Below are 13,399 nucleotides of genomic sequence, written 5' to 3' on the forward strand. Positions count from 1 at the left end.
CAGACATCTAAAACGACTCGCAATTCATATAACAAATTCTCAGCAGAAAGTCACACATTGCAATGATACTGACAAATACTGTACTACACTAAGACCTTCCACCTGTATCCACTGAAATAAATGGGAGCACTACTATTGACTTCCTTGAGTGCCATGTCTGTGTAAGATGTTAAATATATCAGAACATATTTCCACAGTAATTGTAAATTTTATGAGCTAGCCCGGCAGAATACAGAGAGGCTCAATGATGTAAGGTTTTTTTAAAGTACATATAAGACAAAGAACAAGCAATCTCTGGAATTTAAAGAAAAAACATGATGAGTAACAGGTGTGTTGGTATTCAAGGGAGCTGTTTCCTACACTGTTTTCTTTTTGTTGTTGTTGGTTTTTTTTATGTCACAGGTGCAATGCTGGATGTGAAGTGGCTTTCTGGAGACACACTAACAGTGACAGAAATAGTTCCTTAAAGGAAACAAAACATTATGAAACCATGTGAATTAGTTCTCCTATGCATTCTCAGATAACTTGATTTTTGTTTTATTATGATTTGACTTTTGAGAAATACTGCAACAGATCTTTCTAATTTTCTAGGATGATGTGAACAAATCAGACTCCCAAATGCCTGTAAAGATAAACTCGCTTTTTTTCTTAGCCTTTGAGATTGTTCTTAAGACATTCTCAGTTCACACAAATCGTGTTTACAGTAAACAGAAAACAAAATACACAGCTTTTATTTGAATAGTCAACTTTAAGTTGCTCATCCTAATAGTTTAGTTATCTTACATAAGAGTAACATAAAGTGCAATATACTCAAAATATCAATTATTCTAAATGGACCCAAACTACATTTTAAAGTTTATGGAAAAGTTCACTACATTTATAATAGGCTTAAAAGGAAACTAATATTACTATTTTATTTATTATGCAACATACATCTACTCTTCATAAAATATTAAAGAACATTGCTTCCTACATCAAGAAAAGGATACTTTACAGGAAGAAAGAAAACCTGTTTAAGAAAATGATAGCTAGAGTTACTGAGTCATAAAAATGTAAGAAAAGAAAATATAGATATGTTAAGCAATCCTAAAATCTTCTTAAACCGCACATTGTGCTTTCCTACGGAGAATTTTAAGATGAAAAATAGACCTTGAGGGTCTTAGACAAGCCTGAGGCAATATAAAGAAAAAGGTCAAACACTCTGCTAAAAAGGACCGTTATCTTCAGAACAACAACTTATCAGCCAGCTTGCAGCCCTGCTTATTTACAGTTATTGGTCCCAGAGGAAGTGCACTTCAGCACAGGGCGCTATTACTTTGTAATGAGTTTGCCAGAAATGGTAAAGGAAACTAATTTGTAACAATGTGTTGTTCCCTGCACATGAACTTTCTCAAACACTTTTTTGTCTGGCAATGAATAACTTACTTCGGTCCACCTAATAAGCAGTGAAGACAGGAGTGCACTAAAAATGTATGAATTTCAAGCATGAATGTATCGAAATATCAGTGATTATCCCTCTCAGCTTTCCATTACAATACTCATGATGACCACCAGTTCCCCTGTGGTGGCTCTACCGAATGCAGGTTTCATGGGGTAGATTTAGGCATGAAAATGAACACCATTTGGAAGAAAATAGTCTGCACCTGTCACAGATTAGCAACAAAAGGTCAAATGCCTCCTTTTACACCTAAAACACTTGTATATTGTATGCCTTGCTTATAGGAGCATAATTTTGGTTTACTTAATACAGAAAAGTAAGCACCATGGTGAACAGAGGGGGAAAAAGAAATAAACCTTAGCTAAAAGCTATCAATAAATCTATTGTTCGAGATACATATGAATGGAAGTAGCTGAGGCAATCTCTGTCTGTAAAGAAGTAGCTTTTCAAAAAGAGAATTGCACAAAGTGCTCCTCCGTTTTTGTCAATACACTGCCAGGTTTTGAAATACTATTTTTCATCCACACAATAAAAGTCTTGACAAGTAAGCAACAGAAAATGGCTAATACACTTGCAGCTGCATTTCAATCTATACAAATTCTTTAAACAAAAGCAACCAAGGAACAGACTGGCACAACAGAATAACATATACATCTTCTTCATTACTTGAACTTGGGATCAAATCCAAGATAGCCAAGCACTTTTAAGCTATGTTTTCATAGGGTCATATTTAAAAAAAAAAAAACAAAAAAAAAGCTGAGGTAATACATGGAATATAGAATAGTCCCAGGTGAATTTCTCCTTAGAGACCACAAAACATATTGAGATGGTAATGTAAAGTAATTTTATTTATGTATTCAAAGGAAGGGAAAGAACTTCAGATACAAAGATCTGCAAAAACTTTTTCCTGAAATCAAAGATAAGATTTCTTCTGAAGGAAGTGCATCTAATAACATTTTATAAATTCTTCTTGGTTTTACTTACAATTTGTGAGACAACTTGAGGAGGAAGAGGTGCACTGCAACTTCAACAGACGACACTGGATTTATGAGTAGAAAAAAAAAGAAGTTACTCACCTTCATGCAGTAATGATGATTCTTAAAGATCTGTCACCATGGGTGCTCCACCTTAGGTGCCGGGCTTGCCCCAACGCCGCAGCTCAGAGATCTTGATAGCTGTTTTCAGCCAGACTGCACGTGCGCAGGCTCTGATATGCCGTTTCAAGCTCTATCACGTGCACAGTCCAGTCTCAGCCAGTTCCTCAAAAACCACTTCAAATCTGAACAGAAAAGCATAGAGAAGAATCTGAAGCGGAGAGGAAGGGTGGGTGGTGGAGCACCCATGGGGACACATCTCGAAGAATTATCATTCCTGCATGAAGGTGAGTGACTTCTTTTTCTTCTTCGAGCATCCCCATGCGTGCTTCACCTTATGTGACTGAGTAGCAGTACTCATTTCCTCCCCCGAAATAAACAAGGAGGCAAGTACTGGATTCAAGTCTTGTCCAGGACAGACAGCACCGCTGTGGACAAGAATGTATCTTCAGTCATCTACGCATAGTGCCTGACAAACATGTCATAGGATGCCCAGGTTGCCACCCTGCAGATGTCATGAAGGAGGACTCCTCTGAAGAATGCTGTTGATGCTGCCATCATTCTGATCAAGCGTGCCTTCGGTTGGCATGGTAAGGACACACCCTGCAAGGAGTAGCAAGTCATGATGCAGGACGTGATAAGGTTAGAGAGTCTCTGTGAAGATACTGCTTTGCCTTTAGAACGACAGGCTATAGACCCCATCAGCCTCTCAGTCCTCTGAAAGGGTTTGGTTCTGTTGATGTAGAAGGCTAGAGCCTTTCTGACATCCAATGAATGCAACTTCACCTCACATGCCAAGGCATGCAGTTTAGGATAAAATGCAGGCAGCACTACTGGCTTGTTAATGTGGAATTCCAAGGTGACCTTGGGGATAAATCAGAGATGTAGTCTGAGTATCACCCCATCCTTGTTAAAAATCGTATATGGCAGAGTCTCCATGAGGGCAGACAGATGATGAAGTGGGTCTTTGCCCACGGAAGCTTATGCTCCAACATATCTGTTAGTCTATAAGGTGCCACAAGACTTCTTGTTGCTCTTGAAGCTACAGACTAACATGATTACCTCTCTGATACTTAGGAGGCAGACAGTTCATTCACCCTTCATGTGGATGTAATCACCAGGAGGAACATAGTCTTTAACAATCTGAGCAGGGCTGTGGCCATAGGCTCGAACGGGCCTCTCATCAGTGTCTCTAGGACCAATTCCAAACTCCACGGGGGCACAACAAGCCACCTTGGTGGGTACAGGTTAGCCAGCCCTTTAAGGAAACGTGCCATAATTGGGTGAGCAAAACTGATGCCTGAATGCTGACATGGCAGCCAGGTGCACTTTCAAGATGCCAATGCCAAACCTTGTTGTTTTAGGTCCAGCAAGTAGTCCAGAGTAGAGTGGATCTGTGCTTCACTTGGAGTTGCCTGGAGGAGTATCAGATTGTGAATCGCTTCCACTCAGAAAGGTAAGCCTTATGTATATTTTGCTGTCTTTATGTGTATTTGCCTCTTGATCCGAGCAGAGGTCCTTGGCACTGTCAAACCAGCAATGAGCCAGGCCATGAGGTGAAGAGTGCGAGGTTGTGGGTGCACAATCATCCCTTGATTCTGAGTCAACAGATCTATGGGACAAAGCAGGAGCTGTGCCATATGCAATGACATCCTGCACAGGACAGGAAACCAGTGCTGATGTGCCCATGCAGGTGCTATCAGTATGAGCTTGTCTCCATCCCTGCTGACTTTCTCCAGCACTCTGGGAATTAGCACTATCAGGAGAAATTCATAGAGTAGCAGACCCATCCAATTGATCAAGAATGTGTCGCCCAGGGAATTTGGACCCAGACCCGCTCTGGAGCAAAATCATTTGCATTGGCAATTTATATGGCTAGCAAATAAGTCTATGGTTGGAAATTTCCATTGTTGGAACACAGGGAGAAGAATGTTGTGGCGGATCTCCCATTCATGCATCTACTCAAGGCATCTGCTTCTGTATTGTTGACGCCTGGCAAGTACAAAGCTACCTGCATTATGTGGCTATGAATACACCAGTTCCATAGGTGAATTGCCTCTTCACAGAGAGACTGAGAGCGTGCTCTTCTTGGTGATTGATGTAATATATCATAGCCATGTTTTCTCTAAGTATCTTGACAGGCATGCCACGAATGCATGGCAGAAAGTGTCTGCAAGCATTGTGCACGCTCTGAGCTGAAATAGATTTATGTGGAAAGACAGCTCCGTGGTGGACCATCGGCCTTGTACAGACAGGCCATTGAGGTGGGCTTCCCATCCCAGTAGGGAAGCAGCCATTGTTATGAGTACGGTTAACTGTGGCTGATGACATGGGAGGCCTGCCAGTAGATTGTCTGGTATTGTCCACCACCAGAAGGACTGGAGGACATTGTTTGGCACCAGGACACATTTGTGAAGATCGTGATTTGTGGGTTTGTAACAGTCACTGTCCAGTGCTGGATGCATTGAAACGGCAGGCGTGAGTTTTGAACCACATAAGTAGTGGCAGCCACGTGCCCTATGAGTTGCAAGTAAGTTACAATCTGCATCTTTGGGCTCGTAGAGACTGTGTGGATTATGTCTTCAATAGCAAGATAATGCTGAAGTGGAAGGTATGCACAAGCAGTGACGGAGTCAAGCCTCGCACTGATAAACTCTATGTTTTGAGTGGGCTCCAGGCTCAATCTCTGTTTGTGATGAGGTCCAAGGAGAGAAAGGTGGCCTTTGTAATCTGTATCATAGTGTCGACTTCTGTCTGAGATGCCCGTTTTATGAGACAATCATCCAGGTACTGGAAGATGATAACGTCTAGCCGTCAAAAGTGAGCAGTGACCACTGCGAGGGTCTTGAAAAATACCCTGGGAGCCATGGCAAGGCCGAAGGGCAGGAAATGTTCCTTGCCCACTACAACCTGTAGAAATTGACTGTGAGCAGGATGCACAGTTGTATGAAAGTTGGTGTCTTGTAGGTTGAGAGCCACAAATCAATCCAGTGATCTAGCACAGGAATTAGGGAGGTCTACGTCACTATTTTGACATGGCTATAGGTACCACTCCTCATACAGATGCTATTCGCTTGCAAGGCATCATCACCATCCTTGCTGTGCTAGATCCCAGGACTATGAGACACGTTATCATCGAGCATGAGACATGCAGGAACAATGGGAATTACCAGAAAGGTACTCTTTGGCGCCCTGGTCTCCCGGCCTGTATCCAGTACCTCTGCCACCTCAGTCTGGGGAAGAGGAGGCCCGCTTTTCTGTCACCAATGCCCCTCCTAGGCCATCATTGCCAACTGATCTGTCCTCATCTTTACCTGACGAGGCTCTTATTCCTGGTGACACATTTCCCTCTGAGTATCTCAGGGAGTTTCCAGAGTTACCAGTATGCAAAGTGTTAAACTGGCAGAAATCCAAGAGAGGAAACAAGGCCTGTTAGAGAACCTGAGGCCTCCATTTCCTTAAAGATTGCTATGCCCTTGGGTGAGGCCACTGTGGAAGCAGCTGACAACATATGGCAGATGCCAGCCTCTGCTCCTACTACCTAGAAAAGAGTGGATAAGAAATACTTTGTCCCTTCTGTGGGTATGGAATACTTATTCATCCACTCCCAGCCAAACTTGTGGTGGTTGAGTCCTCTCAGCAGAGAGCTAAAGCACCTCAGTACAAATCTACTGATAAGGACTCTAAGCGTCTTGACCTTTTTGGACGGAAGATTTATTCTTCCTCCATACTTCTATTATGTATGACTAATTATATGGTGTATTTGTCAAACCATAACTTCAACAATTACTCCAAGCTAACATTGCTAATGGAGTATTTACCTGACTCTAAGAAGCCATTGCTGAACGCTATCATCCAGGAAGGCTATGCAGCTTCTAGAACCAGCGTCCAGATTGTCCTTGACCTGGCGACATGGCAGCTCGATCTACAGCCACAGCTATACTTACGAGGAGGTCATCTTGGCTTCAAACTTTGGGCATCCCCAAAGAGCTCCAGAGTAAAGTGGAGGAGCTGCCCTTTGACAAACAAAAACTTTTCATCAAGTCTACGGCACCAGGGCAAGCCTGACACCTAAGGTGGAGCACCCACTGGAATACTTGAAGAAGAATCACGCATAAGTGATGATGTTTGAGAACTCAAACTCAAATAATGTATTATTTGTTACCTGATCCACGTACCACAGTACATACCTGTCAAATCAGAATTATCCCTGAAATTTGGAAGTATTTTCTTCAATAGAAAGAAATACAAACTGTACACAATTTTGTAATTTTAAGTATACTTGTCTTTATACTGTTTATACCAATAATGCAAATATTAACCTCTGCAGTATAAAGTGATATCCACTCTGCAGTTAGATCAATGTGAAAAACTCATCTCAATGCTTGGCAGTTGTGCAGAGCTTCATCTAGAGAAAGGAACAGTGCTACACGTTTGGCTGTGAACCAAAAATCAAAATTGCCTGCAAGAAGTACTTCAGAGACTTTTTTGTCAAACTAATAGAATGATACAATATCACCTAACCACAGAGGCCAACATTTCTAAAAGGACCCACTGTTATTGGATGCCTCATTCTCAAGTTGATAACTGCAGCACAAACTATTTCCCATCCCTCCTTCCTAATTCCCTGCTACTTTTTAAAGGGGACTTTGTTAACGTAGTGACATGCTAAAGGGAGATAAATTAGTTTGTTTAAGTGAACCTTCATGCAAAAGAGGAAGATTCAGAAGAATGAGACGAGAAACTGTTTTGTATGCTACATATGCCTTAGAACATGGAGTATTTTAGCCTCAGAAGTAAGGGGGAAAGTGCCAGATGCTCTCATTAGTAAGGGTAAGTTGGTTTGTACAAAACAATTCTTAATTCATAGAAGCAAAGACATCCTGAGCTGCCTTTCATGGGAATGAGATAGTCTGGTAAGGTCAGCTATGAGCGACAGCATATGAGACTTCTAGCTTCTTACACTCTTGCCTGTATGACATAAGTCTAAAATTATTAAAATCATTATTGGTGTTTAATAAAATATATGGAGGGAAAGTGGTTCTATTCAATGGTGCAAAAGCATTTCCTCACTAGGAAAATAAATGAGACAGTGGGAGCTTGCTAATGTTAGATGTGTGGGCCAAATTCTCCTCTCACTTACAGCGTTTTCCACTGATGTAATGGTATTGATTTTAATGGCATTGCTCTTGATGTATAGCAATGACAGCAAAATCAAGCTTTCCATAAGTCTTCACAATAATACTGCTTGGGTTTGTTTGTTTGTTTTCCTTTAAAAGACACAGCCTTTGTGGAAGTGTGGAAGCAAAGTGTACCAATACCAGATCTTAAGGGCAAGGAGAGTATATTCATGATCCTAAACCTCCTTTTCAACAAAGAAACATGCACTACACCACATCAGCTTCCATCTGTCAGCTGCTTTGGAAAAGCCTTGGCAATAATTACCTACTTTAAACTCTGCAGGCCCTGGGCTATCCCGTAACTCCCCACTACTGAGTACTTCAAAGGCTTACAATACTTCTTGCTAAAGTGTACTGCTAGCTAAAATGTCCTCTCTGTCCTACATTAATTAATTTGCTGTCACTCTTCAATGGGCTTTCTAAGCCCCTCAAATTCTCCACGTTAGAAATGTCAGAAAGCTACAGCCACGCTACTCTTGCTCATGAAAACTGGACAGCATTTCTGACCTCATACTGGGTTATGCCCACACTCCTCATCCTGTTCCTACTATGCTGACATTTTCCCCTGTCTCCTCTTCTTGTCTCTTTGGAGCCCATATTTTAATGGTGCTACTTCATCTGCCTGGAGTTCTCTTCCTACTGCCCTCTAATACAGCTAAATCACAACTGGTGACAAGTATCAAAGGGCTAGCCATGTTAGTCTGTATCCACAAAAACAACAAGTCCTGTGGCACCTTATAGACTAACATATATTGGAGCATAAGCTTTTGTGGGCAAAGAATGCATTCAGTGATGTCGGTTTTTGCCCACGAAATCTTATGTTCCAATATATCTGTTAGTCTATAAGGTGCCACAGGACTTTTTGTTGTTACATTATTACTGTGTCATCAAATCTGAGTTTATGAATGACCAGGCCTACTGACTGGGGGGGCATGGGAGCAGTTGCCGGGGGATCTCTGGCAATTCAAAGTGGTCTGGGGGATCCCAGCCACTGCTGCTACCACTGCTACTGCAGGAGCTGCAGCAGCCACAGCCCTAGGCCCTTTAATCACTGCCAGTGCACCACACATAGCACTCTGATTAGCCAGCACAGGGCTCACTGGGCGGTGCGGAGTGCTGGCTGCCCCAGCCCTACCCCTTCTGCTTAAAGCCTCACCCCTTCCAGAAGCACAGAGCTGGTCTTCTTGTCACCCCCCATACCATGAATGACTCCCTTGCTAAACTACTTTGCAACACTGAAGGATTTATATTCAACAATTTTCCTTAAAAGTAGACCAAGAGCAAGATCTCATTTTCCTCACGGTAAGTAGCATGCACATTAAAGCATCACGGTTTTCACTTTTGTTTAGATTTAACAAATAATTTAAATCTGACACATCACACTATGGAAACCATTTCAATAGATTTTGAATGTGTAATGTGGCCTAGCAGACAGAACACTAGGCTGAGACTAAGGAAACCTGTTGTGCTACTGGTTTCTTAGTTGACAATGGGCAAATCACGTCACCTATCTATGCTTCAGGTACCCACCCCATAAATGAGGATAATGAAATTTGTCTCCTTTGTGAAGCACTGTGAGATCTGCAGATGTAAAGCAATATGTGAGAACTGGTTATGTATGAATCCCTCCCTGTACTCTCCATAGCTGTGTCTACACGTGCACGCTACTTCGAAGTAGCGGCACTAACTTCAAAATAGCGCCCGTCACGGCTACACGCGTCGGGCGCTATTTCGAAGTTAACTTCGACGTTAGGCGGCGAGATGTCGAAGTCGCTAACCCCATGAGGGGATAGGAATAGCGCCCTACTTCGACGTTCAACGTCGAAGTAGGGACAGTGTAGACGATCCGCGTCCCGCAACGTCGAAATTGCCGGGTCCTCCATGGTGGCCATCAGCTGGGGGGTTGAGAGACGCTCTCTCCAGCCCCTCAGCTCACTGGTGGCCGCGTTGAGCGGCCCCTTAAAGGTCCCCTCCCCCTCCCTGCCTCTGCAGGAAGCTGAGGGAACGTGCAGGCTGCAGCCTGCACACGCGGCCAGCCTGCACCACCCTCAGCCCCTGAGAGCTGCGATGGCCGCCCGGCAGCCCCCCCAGCGCCTCCAGGGGACCCCCCCCAAGGGGAGCCAGGGCAGCCAGCCCAGCCAGAGGGCCAGCCAGGCTGGGAAGCGGCAGAGGGGCCCCTCCTGGATGGAGACCGAGCTGCAGGACCTGCTGGGGCTCTGGAGCGAGGAGGAGGTGCTCCAGGTAATGGGGAGCAAGAGGCGGAACGCGGATGCGTTCGCTCGACTGGCCGACGGCCTGGCTGCCCGGGGTCACCCTGCCCGCACTCCTGACCACGTTAGGAGTAAGGTGAAGGAGCTGCGGCAGGGTTACGCCCGGGCCCGGGATGTGGCCAGCCGATCTGGGGCCACCCCCATCACTTGCCCCTTTTACAGGGAGCTCAGGGACATCCTGGGCTCCCGGCACACCTCCTCCCCTCTGGCCACCCTTGACACCTCGGCTGACGAGCCCCAGCAGGCCCTGCAGCCGGAGTCCGCCCCGCAGGCAAGCCCCGTACCCCGGGGGCCCCCCCCGGAGGCCATCCCCGGGACATCGCGGCAGGAGGAGGAGGAGGAGGAGGAGGAGGGGGGCTCCTCCTCCGCAGAATCCAGCCTGCAGATCCTCCTCCTGCCATCCCGGAGCAGCAGCAGGGCCTCCGACCCCCGGGGATCTCCGGACCGTTGGAGCGGACCGACAGGTAGGTACCCCTCTCTGGTGGACACAACTGGGCTTGAGGGGCGGGGGTAAGAGATATGTGTCCAGGGCCCCCCACATGCTCACATGGCCATGGCCCCAAGGACACCAGGGCCATGGCCCTCACAGCACTGCAGCCATCAACCCGTGCCCCCCCACACCCCGCATGACAGTGCCGTGCCCCATCCCCGGGCCAGGGGGGAGCGGAACCTCGAGGGGCCCCCGGGAGGAGGGGGTGGGACACCCCGCAGCAGCAGCATGTGATGGAGTGGGGGGAGTGCCAAAGGGAAACTCAGGCTACATATGAGCCACAAGAGCCGAAGAGCTCCCAGGGCCAAAGGAGGATCCTGGCACTACAGCTGGCAGGTGACACCTCTGCCCTGAACAAACAGGAGGGAGGAGCCGAGCTGGCTTGGAATTGTGGGGCGAGGGCGGGGGCTACAGGTAGAGGCTAGGGGAAGGGAGAGCTGGTAGGCAGCCAGCCTGAGGAGGGGGAAAGCTGCATCCCAGAGGGGCCCCCCTTGGGGTCTTCTCCCCACGATGGGTTGGAAGGACTGTCTCTTCCGACAGCTAGTGCTGTCACTCCTGGCAGAAACTGGACATCTGTGGCCTAAGAAACCTCTCCTGCTCTCAGACCCTGCGGGGTGAAGTGAGAGTCGCTCCCACCAGGCGACAGGGTGCAGGGCCGGGGGACCCCTGAACCCCATCCATCACAGCAGCATCTCCCGGGGACGGGGATGGGGAACCTGCAGCACAGGGCTGGGGGGACAAAGGCCACGGCTCGGTGCCCACACTAACGCCTGTCTCCATTCTTCTTCCCCCCCTCCTCTCCTGTGTCCTGCACCTGCACCATCAGAAGGACCGGAAGAGAGCGCCGGCGAGGCGTCAGTTGTCCCGGAGAGCCCTCCGGGACCATTGCTCCAGGGCAGCCCCTCGGCCGAGGACCGACCGGCCCCGCGGCGGGCTAGACGGCGGACCCCGCGCCTCCAACCGCCGCCGGCGACAGACCCCCAGCTGCTGGCCATCCTCCGTCGGCAGCTGGAGGTCGCGGAGCAGCACCTCCAGCTGCAGGAGCGGGCGCTGGCCTGGCGCCAGGAGGCATGGGGGGCCTATATGCAGACATTTAACCGCCTGGTGGACTACCTGGCCCCCCATGCCACGCCGGCCGACCCATCGCCCGCCTTGCCCGCTCCTGCAGCCCCACCACCAGCTGCTCCGCCCGTCGCCGGCCCGTCCGCCGTCGCCCCGCCACCCACCCGCGAGGGCCAGAGCGCCGAGGGACCCCTGGAGCCACCTGACACTCGCCGGCCCCCATACCTTCCGGTCCAGCCCGCTCCCACCCAGCCACGGACCAGGCTGTGAGCGCGGCGGGGCTCCCGGCCGGCCACGCCCAGTGCCGGGCTATAGGGGCGAGGGGCCCGGGATGTGGCCCCCGCGCTTGTATATAGTTGGACCCTGTTTTTTTGGTCCCCCCGTTTGCCCCGTCCCCCCCATGTAAATAGTTCTCCCCTTTCTCCTCCCTGGTTTTCTTTTTATTATTTATGGCACACAGTTGTTTCTTTGGATTGTTTTATTTTTGTACATATTGCTTTTGTTGAACGTTTGTACCTAGTTTTCTGTTTGTGGTTCACATATTTATTTACATCCAAAAAAAAAAAGGTTTGGAAAGAAAAAAAAAAATTTACGTTCAGCCACAAGTGCGTGCTGTCATTTGTCCAGGACAAGTGTGGGGGGGGCAGTGGGGTGCTCCATGGTGTGGGCGTTGGGGCAGGAGTGTGGGGGAGGAAGGGGCGGGCAGTAGGGGGCCTGGACAGAGTTCACCCCGCGGCCTGTTCGTCAAAGTGGGCCCGCAGGGCCTCCCGGACCCGGGTCCCCTCAGGGTCCACCTGCCGACTGGGGGCAGCAGGTGGCTGGACGTGTGCCCTGCCGGCCTCCGCAGCCCAGCCCTGCAGAAAGGTCTCCCCCTTGCTCTCAACCAAATTGTGCAGGGCGCAGCAGGCACCCACAATCTGGGGGATGTTGTTGGGGCCCGCATCCAGGCGGGTCAGGAGACATCTCCAGCGTCCCTTCAGGCGGCCAAATGAGCGCTCCACCACCTGGCGCGCACGGTTCAGGCGCTCGTTGAAGCGCTCCTGGCTAGCGGAGAGATGGCCTGTGTAGGGGTGCATGAGCCACGGCCGGAGGGGGTAGGCCGCATCTGCAATGACGCAGAAGGGCATGGTGGTGTCCCCCAGAGGGATCTCCCGCTGGGGGATGTAGGTCCCCACCTCCAGCCGGCGGCACAGGCCCGAGTTCTGGAAAACCCGGGCGTCGTGGGTGCTGCCAGGCCAGCCCACGTAAATGTCCTGGAAACGTCCCCGGCTGTCCACCAAGGCCTGCAGGATGACAGAATGGTAGCCCTTGCGATTGAGGTATCGTCTGCCACTGTGATGCGGGGCGCGGATGGGGATGTGAGTCCCATCCAGAGCCCCGAAGCAGTTGGGGAAGCCCAGGGTGGCAAAGGCGGCAATGGTGGCATCTGGGTCCCCCAGCCTCACGAGCCTGTGCAGGAGCATGGCGTTGATGGCACGCACAACCTGCAGAGAAAGCACATGGGACAGCCCCAATGAGGGGTGAGCAGGGTGTGCGTGGCCCTGCCCTGCCCTGCCCTGCCCTGGCCCCCCTGCCCTGCTCTGGCCCCCCTGCTCTGGCCCCCCTGCCCTGCTCTGGCCCCCCTGCCCTGCCCTGCCCTGCCCTGCTCTGGCCCCCCTGCCCTGGCCCCCCTGCCCTGCCCTGCTCTGGCCCCCCTGCTCTGGCCCCCCTGCCCTGGCCTGCCCTGCTCTGGCCCCCCTGCCCTGCCCTGCCCTACCCCCGTGGGTTCGCTTACCTCCATGAAGACTGCCCCGACGGTGGCCTTGCTGACACCAAACTGCTGTCCCACGGATCGGTAGCTGTCCGGAGTGGCCAGCTTCCAGACA

General features: G+C 49.2%; 1 protein-coding gene across 1 annotated transcript in view; it reads right to left on the minus strand.

Annotated features, from left to right (window-relative positions):
- The window catches only part of AGBL4 (AGBL carboxypeptidase 4), a 1,459,638-nt gene that overhangs the window by 1,401,836 nt on the left and 44,403 nt on the right, over positions 1 to 13,399 (minus strand). The gene's annotated exons all lie outside the window — the stretch shown is intronic.

The sequence above is a fragment of the Carettochelys insculpta genome, chromosome 9, assembly GCF_033958435.1.
Source record: "Carettochelys insculpta isolate YL-2023 chromosome 9, ASM3395843v1, whole genome shotgun sequence".
Lineage (NCBI taxonomy): Eukaryota > Metazoa > Chordata > Testudines > Carettochelyidae > Carettochelys > Carettochelys insculpta.